The 17,739-nt window shown below is 49.3% G+C and overlaps 1 non-coding gene across 1 annotated transcript; it reads right to left on the bottom strand.

The window, feature by feature from the left end:
* Nucleotides 1–16,258: 16,258 nt before the first annotated feature.
* On the bottom strand, nt 16,259–16,455 carry LOC125517827 (U2 spliceosomal RNA). Its single transcript, XR_007287828.2, has one exon. It is a non-coding gene; the product is annotated as a U2 spliceosomal RNA (small nuclear RNA).
* Between the last annotated feature and the right edge of the window lie 1,284 nt (nt 16,456–17,739).

The raw sequence follows: 17,739 nt of genomic DNA, 5'->3' as shown, positions 1-17,739 counted from the left end.
CTAATAGAAACCATGGCGAAACGCTTTAGCCACCAGAGACTTTGACTTGGCGTGGTGACCACAATCTCCTTCATGGATCTCACGCAAAACTTCACGGCCTTCTTCAGGAGACACGCAACGTTGAAAAGCTCCTGATACACTGCAATGATGCAACTCACCGTTGATGACAGCCATGGACTTGGATCGCCGGATTATCTGCCGGGCCAGAATCTCATCTTCTGGCAACTCACCCTGGTTCTTGTACGCCAGGTAAGGAAGCGTCCAATCCGGAATAACATGAAGAACTGCCACCAATTGAGCCTCCGGATCAGGAATGGCCAAATCCTCTTCACCAGGGATCTTCACCGACGGGTTGTGCAGCACATCCAGAAAAACATTGGGTGGGACCGGTTTGCGCTGAGAGCCCAGCCGGCTTAAAGCGTCTGCCGCTTCATTTTTCCGCCGGTCCACGTGGTCCACCTGATAGCCTCTGAAATAACCTGCAACAATATCCACCTCACGACGATATGCTGCCATGAGTGGGTCCTTGGAGTCCCAAGTGCCAGACACTTGCTGAGCCACAAGGTCCGAATCACCGAAGCACTTAACTCGACTTAGATTCATCTCCTTAGCCATCCGAAGACCATGGAGCAAGGCTTCATACTCAGCTGCATTGTTAGTACAAGGGAACATTAAACGGAGAACATAACAAAACTTATCACCTCATGGGGAAGTTAATACGACTCCAGCCCCCGAGCCTTCCAACTGCCTGGATCCGTCAAAATGGATGGTCCAATACGTGTGATCCGGCTTTTCTTCAGGTGCTTGCATTTCTGTCCAATCATTGATGAAATCAACAAGTGCTTGAGACTTAATCGCTGTTCGAGGCACATATTTCAAACCGTACGGCCCCAGCTCTATAGCCCACTTCGCAATCCGGCCAGTTGCTTCCCGGTTCTGGATGATATCTCCCAAAGGAGCAGAACTGACCACCGTAATGGGGTGCCCTTGGAAGTATTGCTTAAGCTTCCGGCTTGCCATAAAAACTCCGTACACCAGCTTCTGCCAGTGCAGATACCTTTGCTTGGACTCAATGAGTACCTCGCTGATATAATAGACCGGACGTTGAACCGGATGCTCCTTACCTGCCTCCTTTCGTTCCACCACAATAGCCACGCTGACCACACGAGCATTAGCAGCAACATATAGCAGTAACGGCTCCTTGTCAATGGGAGCGGCGAGCACAGGCGGATTGGCTAATTGCCGCTTTAAGTCCTCAAACGCTTCATCAGCAGCAGAACTCCAGACGAACTGATCCGTCTTCTTCAACATCTGATACAAAGGGATCGCCTTCTCACCAAGGCGGCTGATAAACCGGCTTAACGCGGCAATCCAGCCTGCCAGGCGTTGAACATCATTGATACACTTCGGTTTAGCTAGGGAGGTAATGGCTGTGACCTTCTCCGGATTAGCCTCAATTCCCCTGTTGGACACCAGAAAACCCAATAACTTGCCCGCCGGTACACCAAAGACACACTTGTCCGGATTAAGCATCATCTTGTACATCCTTAGGTTATCAAAGGTTTCCTTCAAATCATCAACCAGAGTCTCCTTCTCCCTGGATTTAACCACGATATCATCCACGTAAGCATGTACATTACGGCCAATCTGCTTGTGAAGACAATTTTGTACACACCGTTGATAAGTTGCCTGGGCACTTTTGAGCCCAAAGGGCATAGACACATAGCAGAAGGCTCCAAAGGGAGTTATGAATGACGTCTTCTCCTGGTCCTTAACTGCCATTTTGATCTGATGATAGCCAGAATATGCATCCAAAAAACTTAAACGCTCACAACCCGCCGTAGCATCAATGATTTGATCAATACGGGGGAGGGCAAAAGGATCTGCTGGACAAGCCTTATTAAGATCTGTGTAATCCACACACATACGCCAGGTGCCGTTTTTCTTAAGGACTAGCACCGGATTGGCAAGCCACTCAGGGTGAAAAACTTCAACAATAAAACCAGCTGCTAAGAGCCTGGCTACCTCTTCTCCAATCGCCTTGCGTCTTTCTTCGTTAAACCGGCGGAGGAACTGTTTCACCGGTTTGTATTTAGGATCCACATTAAGTGTGTGCTCAGCAAGTTGCCTCGGTACACCTGGCATGTCAGAGGGCTTCCATGCAAAAATGTCCCGATTCTCACGGATGAACTCGATGACCGCGCTTTCCTATTTCGGATCCAAGTTGGCACTAATGTTGAACTGCTTGGACGAATCGCCAGGTACGAAGTCAACAAGCTTAGTTTCTGCTGCCGATTTGAACTTTAGGGCCGGATCATGCTCCGTAGTTGGCTTCTTCAACGGAGTCATGTCCGCCGGGTCAACATTGTCTTTATAGTACTTCAACTCCTCGGTGGCACAAACCGACTCTGCATAAGCCGCATCTCCTTCCTCGCATTCCAAAGCGATTTTGCGGCTTCCGTGAACCATTATTGTCCCCTTGTGACCCAGCATCTTGAGCTGCAAATACACATAACAGGGCCGAGCCATAAACTTGGCGTATGCCGGACGCCCAAACAGGGCATGATATGGACTTTGGATTTTCACCACTTCAAACGTTAATGTCTCCGACCTGGAATCATGGTCATCCCCAAAGGCCACTTCAAGAGATATCTTACCAACGGGATATGCTGATCTGCCAGGCACTACACCGTGGAATACTGTATTGGACGGTTTAAGATTCTTATCTGTAAGTCCCATACGACGGAAGGTCTCATAGTATAGGATGTTAATACTGCTCCCTCCATCCATGAGCACCTTGGTGAACTTATAACCTCCCACCTGAGGCGCCACCACCAGAGCCAACTGACCCGGATTATCGACCTGGAGTGGGTGATCCTCTCTGCTCCATATGATTGGCTGTTCAGACCAACGTAGATAACGGGGTGTGGCTGGTTCAACAGAGTTGACTGCCCGCCTCTGAACCTTCCGGTCTCGCTTGTCCAGGCTAGTGGTAAAGACATGGTACTGCCCATTACTCAACTGCTTTGGGTTGCTTTGGTAACCTGACTGTTGCTGCTGTTGGTTATAACCACCCTAGTTGTTCTGACTATTTTGACCATTATGTCCGCCCGGATTACCATTAAATCCTGAACCGGAACTTCCTCCACCAAAACCCGGCCCGGACCCTGAGCCACCGCCAGATCCGTGATCATACCGGAAATTATTAGAATTCTTGAACTCCTGCATAATAAAGCAATCCTTCCAAAGGTGGTTTGCTGGCTCCTCCTTCGTCCCATGTCTTGGACAGGGCTGGCTTAGCAGATAGTTCAGGCGGTTTGGGTTGGGATTGGCTGCTCCACTACGATTTTTCGGCCTACCCTTGCGCCGCTAGCCATTGTCCTATACGTTGGTATTAGCCACAAAATCGATGTTGCCATCCGCTTTACGCTTGCCTCCTCCGCCATTGCCTACCCAGTGATGCTGCTGACCTTTGGAGCTGCTGTTCTTCTTCCCCTTCCCTGTCTTGTCATCATCAGATTCGGGATCCTTGGTACTATCAGAATCAGCATATTTTACCAAAGCAGCCATGAGGGTCCCCATGTCGGTGCAATGACGTTTCATCCGTCCCAATTTCAACTTCAGGGGCCCAAACCGGCAGTTGCCTTCTAGGGTTAATACTGTGGTGTCAGCGTTGATGCGGTCTGAGGAGTGCAACACTTGTGAAACCCGGCGCACCCAATGAGTCGTTGACTCTCCTTCCTCCTGGACGCATGTAGCTAAGTCCACTATCGACATAGGCTGTTTACAGGTATCCTTGAAATTGTTGATAAACCGGGCTCGTAATTGGGCCCATGAACTGATAGAATTAGCGGGCAAGCTTTTTAACCAAGTACGGGCCGTTCCTTCAAGCATCATGGTGAAGTATTTCGCACACGCCGTGTCATCCACATCAAGCATCTCCATGGCCATCTCATAGCTCTCTACCCATGTCTCTGGTGGTTGATCCGCCGTATAATTTGGTACCTTGTGCGGGCCTTTGAAATCCTTGGGCAAGCGCACGTTGCGTAAAGCGGGGATGAGGCAAGGCACCCCCAAAGAACTAGAAGTAACACCAGGTTCGATCGAAATGGTTGGACGAACCGGCGTGAGCTGCCGAGCCTGATGCTGTGCGGCTAACTCGGCCTCCCTACGTGCTCGGGCCCGGTTCACCACTTCCTGAGCGTCATCAGCACCACCCGTCGGGTTGTTGTCCCGGGGTGCCCCACGTCGTTCATTACTCGACACTGCCGGTTCATCCATATGTCTGCTATAGCTCCGGCTTGGACGAGGGGTCGAGTGGATCCGGTCGCGGATGTACGAGTATGCTTCCTGTTGGGCCAAAGCGGTCCTCAGAAGTTCCTTGACCCGCCGTGTCTCTACTGCCTGTGGTGAGTCACCTTCAATTGGAATGTCCTCCAGCCGTGCAGCAGCGGCAACAAGATTGTCCATTGGGCTGGAGTAGTGACCCGGGGGTGTTAAAGCAGCCTGAGGTACAACGGTGTTTTGACGAGGCGGGTCGATCTGACGAGGCTGAACCGGTGCACCGGTCCCAGGGGCTTCTGCTCGGTTCCCCTCCAGCGAATTGCCGGCTCTTGGCCCTGGAGTGTTGAAAAGGTCTCTGGCCTCGAAAACCAGAGGTAAGCGGGACCGGTGCTTCCTCCTCATGACTTCATGTGATGCGCTCTGGTCTAACTTAAGCCTGTAGGCCTGTGCGTCTAAAGCAGCCCGCTCTGCGGCCATCCTGGTGTCCTCAGCCGCCAGATCCGCCTTTGTCCTGGGTGATCTGTTCCTTTACCTTTGCAATCTCCGTATTGTGAACGTCCTGATCTGGCGGATTAACTTCCGCCATAAGCACAGCCAACGCATCAAATAGCTCTGATAGAACCTGAGTCGGCGGGCGCACAGGGCCTCCTGCCCCGGCGACCGTTGCTGCTGCTGAACCGGAAATCGTTGCCGCAGCTGTCGAAGAATGAAGCGCTGCTTGTGTTTCGGCCATGAATACTCCAACCCGGTTGGGCAGATCAGAGGGGTCCGGAATACTGTCGCCATCGGAACAGCTCCCAATCCGGCCATCTTGTAGCTGATAAAGAGATTCAGTTTCTCCGGTCGAAGATTCGTCACCGGAACAAATGACAGTCGCCCCGCGAAATCCCGATCCGTCCTCATGACTTCCTCCATGGATGACTCCCACGAAGGCACGCTTCATGGCCGGTTTAACCCGGGCGGATTGCGCACGCTGAGCCGTCTCGACGAGGTCGGTGCAGATGTCCGGCTCAGGGCCCGGTACACCGATCTTCCCAATGAAAACGTGAATGCTACCAAAGGGGACCCGGTACCCGTACTCAACTGAGCCGGCCTCGGGGCCCCAGCCTGCACCGTCGATGTAGAGCCCGCCGCGACGACTCTTAGTCATCCGGCCTACAGCATAGCCCTCGAGTCCTTCAAAGCGGCCCTCCAAGAACCGGAAACCATCGTGCGATAGCCCCACGGTGGGCACCAACTGTTGTGGTTTTGTCACGGCAGATGTCCTAGAGAAAGGACTTAGTCGTGGAGCCATCGCTACGGGTTAGCTTGAAGGGGTTAAAGCGGACACAAGTACGCAAGAGAGTTTATACTAGTTCGGCCCCTTCAATGAAGGTAAAAGCCTACTTCTAGTTGTGATGGAATTGATGGGTGTTTCGATGACTAGGGAGCGAATAAGCTTCGCCTATGCCTCGAGTCGTTGTCTGTCGTCCTTGAACCGCCGCCGGGTCGTCCCCTTATATACATGGGTGACGCCTGCCGGTTCAGAGAGTCCCAACACCGGTTCATACTCGTATCCGGGTTGGTCTCTCCTTGTTCCTAACTCATATTACAAGTATGTGCACAAAGCTGATGTACGGCTACAGGTTGTAAACCGACTATGGGCCCTGGGCCTTTATCTGCCTCTTTGGGCTTTAACACCTTTGAACTACTGATGGAGTTAATCCGGCCCAGGTAGGCCGGTTTATGCCCAGTAGTAATATCCCCAACACCACTCCTCCTCCAACTCAGCCACGTCAGCCGTCTTCGCTGCCTCAGCAATCACAGAAGAGAGCCGCCTCAGCTATGGTGCATAGCGGTACAAGTCGAGGTAGTACTGGAGGTACAGGTGGAGGCAAGCGATTTCAATATGGTCCAAGCAGCCTCGCGCCTCTTTCGCAGAGGCCTTACGACAAGTCCGAGGAGGAAAACACAGCCATATCGAAGGCCGAGGTGGAAGCCCATTTTGCATCGAAACCGCCACCGCCGCCAAGGGAGAAAGTGCCTGAGGAAAAGATTGACAACTTCATTCGTATGGCTAGAGCACCAGCTCCCAAGCCTGTTGACACAGACTATGAGCGCCACCTCAGGAAGTTAAATCGAGCACGTCTACAGAAAGAGGCGAGCTCGAGCTCGAGCAAATCAGCTGGCAAAAGGAGCGGTAAAACCGTTCCCCAGCTGGGAGAACAGGCGGCGCAATCAATTCCCCCGCTTGTTGTGCCAACAAGACATGAGAGTAGGCGCGCCCAATATTATTGTGGGCAAACCGTTTACGCTCCCGAGCTGGGCGATGTGGTAATAACTGAGGAGCATATAAGGCAGGCTAAAATCCTCAAGATCACTGTTGGACAACTCCTCGACATCGAGCCCATGCCTCTGCTTAGAGAGGAGGAAATAAAACGGAAATATGTCCGGGGCCAACCTTTGGTCGAGCCAAACGAGGTCAAGAAGCTCCCAACGAGAATGTATGAATTGCATCAATGGTACATGGACATTACCAAGATTTCCAATAGAGAGTCCCTCATGGTGAATGTCAAGAAGGATCATTACTACCATGAGAAAGCTGTGTCCATTGAGTATTCAGAACTATTTCAGTTATACAATCAAGACGCACTCGACAAATCTATCGTCAGTTGCTATTGTCTGTAAGTGATTTCTTTCTGTAATTTAAGTCTCAAGCTAGCTGTAGTGATCATTTTGATCAATCATTACCTGTAATTATCCTCACTATATTCTTTTCTGTGGTATTATGCAGGATGAAGATTTATGAAATGAAAAAAGGTGGACGCTATGGCATTGGGTTCGTTGACCCAAATACCATTAATGAATACACATGGAAATTAGATCCATATTACGAAAAAAGTGTAGAGGAAAGCATGCTAGAGTTCTTCAAGCACCTCAAATACAATGAAGATATACTACTTCCTTACAACTTCGAGTGAGTCACACTGTCTTGTACTACAAATTCTGTTTTTGCCTACTAGGTAGCTACATGTTTTTGCTTACATATGCCCGCTTAATTAAGACATGCAAACGTGTGTGCATGCAGATTTCACTGGATCTTGTTAATCATTAAAGTTGATGAAGGAACAGTTGAAGTACTAGACTCACTACTTAAAAAAGCAAGTGACTACACCATCTTGTCTGGGATAGTCAACAGGTAATTTCAATCATTATTAACTATATCTTAGCCTATTTAGTTCGTCATTTCCTGATATGAACTATTTAATAACCCCTTTATTCATTTTCTTTGTCGGCGGGCAGGGCTTGGGCAAAGTTCATCAGCGTCACTCCAGGCCAATGGAATAAAAAGCTGAAATGATATCGACCCAAGGTAAGTAATTAAGTAGTACTAGCTAGCTAGCTGCCAACTCTTTAATTATCATGCTTGATTAATTATTATTTGATCAAATTCCATTCTCGTAAAGGCCCTGAAGCAGGCGCCAGGGAATAATCTGTGTGCATACTACGTTTGCGAGAACATTCGCATGATGGCGTCCGAAAGGAGCAGATCTCAAAGATAGGAGTGGGTACGTTTGTCAGAACACTATTCACAATTTTTACACCATTATCGATATCTAGTCACACAACTAATACACATGCATATTGATCTCCTTTTTAACAGTTCAAAGAGGTGCGGGAGCAGCTCCTACCAGAGGACCGCATAGAAGCAATTCAAGAGGAAATAGCGGGATTTTTGCTCGACCAGGTCATAGATCCCAAAGAAGAATAGTATTACCCGCTACCGCCCCCATGAACCACTTCCAATTGTCATCGTGCTCCGAAGGCACCAATTAGGCTAATGCCACTGGCTCCGAAGGCACCAATTAGGAGAAATTGTATATAGGTACCTAATTGTATACATATATACATGTGTGTGTATATATGTGAATTAATGGTGGTTGTGAGACATTCGATGATATATATATATATATATATATATATGATCGGTTCTACTAGAAATTCTATTTATATATATGCATAACGTGTACAATATGTAGCATCATAAAATACCAGCAAACGAAAAAAATTAAATGGAAAACACAAAATTAAATGAAAAGGAAATCATAAACCCAAACCCCCCAACCTTTTAATACCGGTTGGTGTCACCAACCGGTACTAAAGGGCTCCCTGCCCCCGGAGCTGGCTCGTGCCACGTGGTTGCCCTTTAGCACCGGTTCGTGCTGAACCGGTACTAAAGGGGGGACCTTTAGTGCCCACACTTTAGTGCCGGTTACCGAACCGGCACTGAAGGGCCTTACGAACCGGTGCTATTGCCCGGTTCTGCACTAGTGAGAGTCCTGATTGGTTCAAAAACCAGTGATTTAAAGAAGTGTCTAAGTACTAAAAATAGAGGGATTTTGTCAAGTAGCTATCAAAAATATTTTGCAAAATGGCACCACACAAATTTTCACTAGAGTTAGACCACATTTTATGGATAAGGACCAATTTCTATGCATTTATGATCTTTCTAGCTATTTTTAATCATTTTCCGAGTGCCCAAAATGACTTTTTGTGAAGGACCTACCATATATTTGTTGCAAAATTTTACCAAATCAATTTTCTAAAATACTAGGACATATTTAATGCACAATTGACCAAATGATTGGGTGTCAAAAAATTTGATCCACCTCTCATGAAAAAGACAAATTTCCGCTCATTTAGCAGGAAACGGGTCAAATTTGAACTGCAGCGTCCTCATTGTTTGTTATTTATTTTTCCCAAAAATCATTTCTAGGTACAAAAGTATCTATTTAATCAGAGAAACACCAAAAAAAATTCCAAGATCCAACAACTAGCTAGGAACGGTCATTCCCGCTGTTTTGACCGCATTTTGAAACGGGCATAAAAAATTCAAAAAAAATCAAAAATTGGAAAACCTTCGCATTGCGTCATTATATGTGACCAAGTTACCAAGAAAAATAATAAACTTGTAATACGGCAATTATTTTTAAAAAGGTGTTCTCGAAAACGAGCTATCAAGTGTGAAGATTCATGGCTTTCAAGCCAAATGATCAATCTTATGGCCACATTCATGGCATAGTTTGTTCAGATGTTCTCATATTGTGCACAAGGGTGCATATTGGAATGGCAAACAATATTGCCTAAAGAAGTTTTCATTTTCTTTGGACGAAAAAACCATTTTCCATTTTTCTAGTGCCCAAAAGGAGGTTTTTTGTGAAGGGCCTACCAAATAATTGTTGCAAAATTGGACCAAATCATTTTTATAAAATACTAGGCCATATTTAATGCACAATTGACCAAATGGTTGGGTGTAAAAAGTTTTGATCCACCTCTCATGAAAAAGACAAATTTCCGTCGATTCAGTTGGAAGCGGATCAAATTTGAACTGTAGCTGCCTTGTAGTTTGCTCTTTATTTTTTCCAAAAATAATTTCTAGGTACATAAGTATCTATTTAATCAGAGAAACAGCAAAAAAATTCCAAGATTCAACAACTAGCTAGGAACGGTCATTCCTGCCGTTTTGACCGCATTTTGAAACGGGCATAAAAAATCAAAAAATTGGAAAACCTTCGCATTGCGTCATTATATCTGACCAAGTTACCAGGAAAAATAATAAACTTGTAATACGGCAATTATTTTAAAAATGTGTTCTCGGAAACGAGCTATCAAGTGTGAAGATTCATGGCTTTCAAGCCAAATGATCAATCTTATGGCCACATTCATGGCATAGTTTATTCAAATGATCTCATATTGTGCACAAGGGTGCATCTTGGAATTCTAAACAATGTTGCCTAAGGGAGTTTTCATTTTATTTGCACGGAAAATACATTTTCCATTTTCCGAGTGCCTGAAATGAGTTTTTTTTGTGAAGGACCTACCATATATTTGTTGCAAAATTGGACCAAATCAATTTTCTAAAATACTAGGCCATATTTAATGCACAATTGACAAAATGGTTGGGTGTCAAAAGCTTTGATCCACCTTTGGTGAAAAAGAAAAATTCCCGCCGATTCAGGAGGAAGCGGGTCAAATTTGAACTGCAGCTGCCTCATAGTTTACTATTTATTTTTTCCAAAAATCATTTATAGTCACATAAGTACCTATTTAATCATAAATACATGGTTTGGTGGCGATACGTCGAGGTTTGGGTGGTGGCCGAGGCCCCCAACTCTAGAGCGCGTAAGCTCGCATGCCCGCCGCGTGGTCACCGCGTGACCGTGGCGTTGCCATGTGTTCTAGGCAGCCTAGGCATGTCTAGTGGGTTGGGCACTCCCCAGGTAGGTGCTAGGAAGAAAATTACAACATAAGATTCTCACGAGGACCGATCGATGCTCAAACATGAATTAGCAGCCAAGTGTTTGATTAGCGGTACGGGAAATGTACATGGCTAATGGGCGTGAGTTTTGGCTGAGGACGATCAGTTACTAAGAAGACCGTCTTCACAAATTTTCAGCTCAAAAGGAGGAGCCTAGGTGGTACTTGCTTTGCAAACTACCACACTGGACATAAATACGAATGTTGGAGCTCGGCTCAAAATAATGAATGGATTGAGTTGGCATTTGGTGGAGGATGGTTATTTGGGCATAGGAAAGCACAGTAGAAAATGGATACTATTTGGACGTGCCAAAGTGGTACTTCCTTCACAAACTGTTGTTCTGAACAGAATAGGAAAATGAATATTTTTGAATTATTTTTGAACTAGGCAAGGAAGTTTTTTTACATATTTGACAAAGATATGACCCAAAGCATTTATGAGATTTTTTCGGGAATTTTGGGAATGACAGAAATATAGGTTGCTTCACAACCTAGGGCAAAAACTGCCACACGGACATGACACATAAGCAAAACTGATGAGGTGGCGCCTAGTCATAGCAACCCACCACAATTTACAAGGTTATGACCATCTATATTGGTCATGATCAGCTAGAAATAAGGCAGCAGACCAGTGCTATCTGCTTTATGACCATTTCGTGTAAGGAAATTACGACATTTTTGACCAAAATGGTCGTTATAGTTTAGGGTTTGGCGCCCTCCGAACAGCTTTTGACCAATTGGTCTGAAATGGTCATAGATCTATGACCAATTCTTCAAGGGTCACTGACAGAAGGTCACTAGTTGACATATTTCTTGTAGTGTGCCTGCGTCCCCGACTCGTCTGCTCCTCATGGCCACCGACACGGTGGTCACCCCCGTCGCCCCCACCCGCCTCGGTCGGTGTCGTACGCCCGTCGGGCTCGGGCTTCGTCGACTCCGGTGACTACCTCCCACCGCAGTGCCCGTCTCGACACGGACCGCCCGGCCGGCTTCCCGGCGCCGTCCATCTCCGAGTGGGCTGAGATCTGGGCTGCGGCCCGGAACCTCGAGACAGGTGCGACCGACATCCCCTCCAGTTCTTCCAGTTGTTCGTTCTCTGCGCTTGAAGCGATCCCGCTCGGCCGTCTTGCCAAGGTGGCCCTAGACTCGGCTGTAGTTTTCAGGGGGGAAGTTGGTCCCCCCTTAGAGCAGATTGCGGCTATCTATCCAGGCCCGCGAGATCCTTGACGGGAAACTCACCGAGACCCGGGCCCGTATCCTCCGCACACCGGCGCCCCAGCCTCCCGCAGGGATGCCAGTCGAGGAAATCCATGGCCGCACCCGCTCCCGCACTGCCGCTCTCAGAGCCCACAGCGCTTCCACCGTCCTGGGGTCAAGCAGCCCCTCAATGGCGGTTTAGACGTGCGCCCTCTTCTGGAACATCCGTGGCTTCGGCCATGACGGCCGCCGCCACCAGCTAGTTGAGTACATCAGCGACGAACACATCGACATCATTGCCATTCAAGAAACCATGCGCACGGAGTTTTGTCTCCCCGAACTCGATGGCCTTAGCTCCCACTTGTTTGCCTAGCATTGGCTCCCTTCTAGTGGGAACATTGGCCACTCGGGTGGCATCCTGTTAGGTGTGAAGGATGCCACCTTTGAGGTGGGCGGTATGGACCGGGGCGAGTTCTTCGTTAGTATGAAGATCTTCGAGCGGGCGCTAAACTTTAAGTGGGAGGTCATCATTGTATACGGACCGGCGGACCACCGCCGCTCCCCGACCTTCCTCGCTGAGCTGCAATGGAAGATCTCCGCTTCCTCCCTCCCAGTGGTCGTGGGAGGGGACTTTAACCTCATCCGCTCCCCGGATGAGAAGAACAATGACCGGGTTAACCGCCCCCGGATGCAGATGTTCAACGATTGCATCGTGGAGCTTGGCCTCCGTGAGCTTGAGCGAACGGGGGCCCGGTTCACCTGGACTAACCGTCAGGCGAACCCGACGCAGTCCGTTCTGGACCGTGTCCTAGTCTCTCTGGAGTGGGAACTCAGATGTACCCTGGCCTCGCTGCAGGCTATCACCCGGATCGGTTCCGATCATGTCCCCCTCCTCCTCTCCTCCGCAGATGAACGCCCCCCATCCCTCCTCGGTTCTGGTTTGAGCTCTTCTGGCTCAACCAGGCCGGATTCCGCGAGGCCGTTGCGGCTAAGTGGACCACCGCGCACGATTTTCCTCACCGCGCCATGTCCGCCATGGACTCCTGGCAGTTCTGCGCCAAGCTTGCACGCCAATTTATGAAGGGTTGGGGCGCGAACCTCAACCGTGATCTCCGTAACTGCAAGAAGGCCCTTTTGAGTGCCATCCAAGTCCTGGACGCCCGCGCCGACACTTCTGGGATCTCCCCGGACGAGTGGATGCTGAGATATGATCTCAAGGACCAGCTCTCGGTCATCTACTCGGATGAGGAGGCATATTGGTGGCTGTGCGACACCCAACGGTGGGTGCTCCGTGGTGACGCTAACACGGCTTACTTCCAGGTGATCGCCAATGGCCGGCGTCGACGAAACTCCATTCACTCCTTGTGGGATGGCGATACTCAGCTTGTTCGCCCCTCGGACATCCGAGCCCACGTAGACGGCTTCTATAAAGCCCTTTTCTCCCCTACCCCTCGGGGTAGGGCTGCGCTGGCCCCCGACACCTGGTCGGATGCCCAGCTAGTTTCCAACGAGGCCAATGCCGCCCTGGTGGCACCTTTCTCGAAGGAGGAGGTCCTGGCGGCGGTCAAAGGAATGAACCCCTCCTCGGCTCCGGGCCCGGATGGATTGCCAGTGTCATTCTTCAAAACATTCTGGCAAACCATCAAACCGGAAGTCATGGCCCTCTTCGACGAGTTCTTCTCTGGGACCATGGACCTTGGGCGCCTAAAATATGGGATCATTACCCTCATCCCCAAGGTCCCGGGGGCCTCGGACATTCGCCAATTCCGCCCGATCACGGTGATCAACGTGATCTTCAGGATCTTGGCTGAAGGGTACGCCAATAGGGTGACCCTTCTAGCGGACTCTGTCACCCACCCCAACCAATCCGCCTTCATCCAAGGCCGGTTTATTTTGGATGGGGTGCTGGTTTTTCACGAAGTCCTCCATGAAGTCCGAGCCAAGAACCACCGCGCGCTCTTCCTAAAGCTCGACTTTCACAAAGCCTACGACATTGTCCATTGTCCCTTCCTTCAGGAAGTTTTGCTTCGAAAGGGCTTCGACGACCGCTGGGTGACCCGCATTATGCAACTCGTCACCCACGGTCGGACGACAGTCAACATCAACGGTGAGATCGAGCCTTACTTCCCCACCTTATGTGGGGTCCGCTAGGGTGACCCGTTCTCCCCGTTTATGTTCAACATGGTTGTCGATGCCCTCGCGGTCATCCTTGATAAGGCCAAAGCTTGCGGCCATATCCGCGGCGTAGTCCCCCACCTAGTGGGTGGGGGAGGGGTCTCCCTCCTCCAATATGCGGACGACACCACAGTTATGGTAGAGGGCTCCGTGTCCAACATCGCCAACCTGAAGTTCCTACTCCTGTATTTCCAACAGATGTCTGGGCTCACCATCAACTTCGATAAGAGCGAAGTGATGGTCCTTGGCTATCCTCCGGAGGAGGCTTTATCCATTGCGGACCGGCTGAACTGCCGCCTGGGTTCCTTCCCCATGACTTACTTGGGGATACCCATTAGTGATTCCAGGCTCACCGTTGCTGATCTCCGCCCAACTGTGACTAGGATGCAGCACCGGGTTGAACCCTGGAGCGGGAGGTGGTTGTCGAAAGCAGCCAAGGTAATCCTAATCAACTCTTCGCTTGCTAGCCTTCTCTGGTTTCTCATGAGCTTCTACGGCCTCCATGAGACCCTCCATCAAGAGGTTGCCAAATACCAGTCGAGGTTTTTTTGGGCTGGTGAGGGCGACAAGCAGAAGTACCATATGGTGAGCTGGCCCGACATTTGCAAACCCAAAGACCAAGGTGGCCTTGGGATCTTGTCATCTCGGCGCATGGACATTGCTCTCCTGACCCGTTGGCTGTGGTGTATCGCCAATGGGGAGGGAGGCCTCTGGCTTACCATCATCCGTAATAAGTATCTTCGGGGCCAGCCTCTTGCCTTTTGCCAGCGTACGGGTGGATCCCAGTTCTGACAGTCCGTGATCCAGCTTCTGCCAGTCCTTCGCATCGGCACGTCCATCTCAATTGGGTTCGGGGTCCTCGGCCTTGTTCTGGTTCGACCGCTGGTTAGGGGACTCCCCCCTGACTGCGCAATTCCCAGAACTCTTTGCCATTGTGGCCGACCCTTGGGTCTTTGTCGAGACGACCCTTATTGACTTAGGGCGTCTCGCTTTCCGGCGCCCCTTCGGCCCCCTCGAGGTGGCTGCTTGGGACTCCTTCCTACAAGACATCGTCCTTATGCCGATGAACGTCGAGGAGGACCTGGATGTCCTTTCCTGGCGCCTTGAGCCGTCTAGCCGCTTCTCCACGAAGTCCTTGTACGCCGCCATTGCGCCCTCGGCGACCCCGGAGCCCTTTAGCCTGATCTGGGACATCCGCCTACCTCTGAAGATCAAGATTTTCCTGTGGCAATGGATCCGTGGACGCCTCCCCTCTGGGGTTGAAGTCCTCAAGCGTAACGGCCCGGGCGATGGGATGTGTCCCATCTGTGGCATGATCGAGGATGCTAACCACATCTTCTTCTCGTGCTCTACTGCCCAGTTCCTGTGGGCTTGCTTCCGCGAAACGGTCGGTGGACGGTGGTGCAATACCAACTTCCCCGACTTACTTGCGGAGCTCAACGCTTCCCCTACCCGCTACCGCCATATTAGATGGATGTGCATTGGGGTTCTCACCTGGACGCTTTGGAACATTCGCAATAAGCTTGTTATTCAAAAGGTGCCTCTCCGACGTGCGACTGACGCAATCTTCAAAATGTGTGGTTTCTTGCAGCTTTGGCGGCCGCTTAGCCGCCCTTAGGACAGGGACATCATCACCACCCTCCTCACCGACCTCCGCTCGATGGCGCTCCGCGTGGCACCCCCGCTGCCGCCCCCTCCCCCAGAGCCGGACTAGGCCATCTAGTGGCTCTGTGGCGTGTGTGTTTTTGTGTTTAGGGCTTGTTGTGTTGTGCCCTCAGCATTGACCCTTATGTCTTCTCTGTGTTCTTGTGGACCTCCGTGTGCGTCTGTGTGTGCTTTGTTGAACCTTGTTGGATGCTTGGCTTGGGCGGTATGCTTTATAATATAAAGCGGGACGAAAGCCTTTTTCGGTACAAGAAAACTTTACCTCTTTATTTGTATAGTCATGCTTCCTTTGTCCAACTGCAAGGAAAAAGCTCAGCACTATTGAACCATTTATGCTCACTCAAGATCCTCCAGACTGGTGGCAAGCCAAATCATATGCACCAGGCAACGCTGGCATGCATTCCGTGAGCTACAAAACATTACCTCTTGTTGCCATGAGACTGAAGCCTTGTGATGTTAAAATATTCCTTCACGCCTTGTGATGCTAAATATTACACAAATGCAGCCAACTTGAAAAATGAATGCTTGATATAGGAGTGCAGTGCTATTCTGTTTAGCCGAACACTGTCTTTTGCCGAGCATCTAATTGCGTGACTAGTCAGAACAAACAACTAAAGAAACTTGTTTTACTTTGTATTGGTTGGGGTGCGCCTGGCCTGGGCAGTAGTGCAACGCCCAGGCAACGCCTAAGGGCCCCACTAGCAAGCTAGTGTGATGGACCCTCCCCCACAAAAAATAAATTTAATATCGTTGTGGGCACATGGCCCACATATCAGATATTAAACTGATAAGAACAGATACTACACTTGATCTTAGCCAAAAGGCCGAGAAAGGTATGCTTTGAAATGTTGCCCTGCCCCTCCTCTTATAACTGTCTCGGCTGCCCTGCTGCGTTCCGCAAGCGATGTGGTACTAAACAAACAGGCAGGAAGTCATTAAGATGCCTGTCCTATGCGCTTCCCTGTTGTTTCTACCAAAGCAGCCCAGCTGCCTCGAAGGCCCAGTTTTTTTTTAGGGAAAGCCATCATGGCTAGCTTTATTGATTCAACGAAGGAAATACATCGTCCACGAGACTAGAGACGAGGCAGCTCGGGGGCTCCTCCGTCCAAGTAGTAGAGATCTTATTACAATAACAAAAGTTAGCTAGCACATGCGTCGCTTGATTGCTCGAACGTAAACAGTGTTTAAAAACGACCTTCCCAATCGAAGACGTCAGATCCAGACACTCTGCATATATCGGTGCTGCTACATTCCACCATCTTGACTGACCCTGACAAAAGTTTATGACACTGAGACAATCCGATTCAGCTTCTACCCTCGAAAATCCCAAAGAATTGGCCAAAAGAAGACCATCCCTGATTGCTGTTGCTTGAGCTGTTTCTGCATCTGGTACGTGGATGATATACTCACATTGGCCTGCTAGGAATTGTCCTTTGTCATCCCTGATAATTGCTGCAGTAGCTCCCGCACCTTCTTCAACTAAGAAAACAACATCCACATTCAACTTCACAAATGCCGCTTCAGGTTTGCACCATCTCTGATCACCTATACACTTCTGTTTGTTGTTCGCCTCATGGAAGTTACTTGCAATAGCTAGAACTGACATATGCCATCTCATAGAGGGTGGTGGTTTACCATTATGAGTAAGTTCTCTCCTGATCGACCACAGATACCATGCGCCAACCAGCAACACATGTTTGATATTCAAGTTTGGCTTAATTGGCAGGATCTTGTCCGGTACTGTTAATAGATGCTCCATAATAACAGAGCCCGATCTATCAATTTGCTTGGCCTCATCCACAATTTCTGAAATGCCAAGGTTGTTCCAGAGTTCCCTAGCATGGCAACAGTCAAACAGAAGATGACGGATATCCTCTGCATCTTGATGACACACCGGATGCCGCATCCGAGCCGATGTGTCTGTTTGTAAGTATGGATTTTAGCGGGATAATCCCATGAAGGACGCGCCAGCCAAAAATGAGAACTTTTCGTGGAGCATTTATTTTCCATAGTATGTTCCATATTTCTGGAGATCTTGAGGCCCCCGAACGACGTAGAACATTTACGTGAGCATGTAAAGAATGGTTCCACTGCAATTTGTAGGCCGATTTGACAGAAAAA

The sequence above is a fragment of the Triticum urartu genome, chromosome 6A (assembly GCF_056163025.1).
Source record: "Triticum urartu cultivar PI428250 chromosome 6A, HENAU_Tu73, whole genome shotgun sequence".
NCBI classification, from domain to species: Eukaryota; Viridiplantae; Streptophyta; class Magnoliopsida; order Poales; family Poaceae; genus Triticum; species Triticum urartu.
The sequence above is the reverse complement of the archived record's forward strand: the minus strand, read 5'-3'. Positions and strand labels throughout refer to the sequence as shown.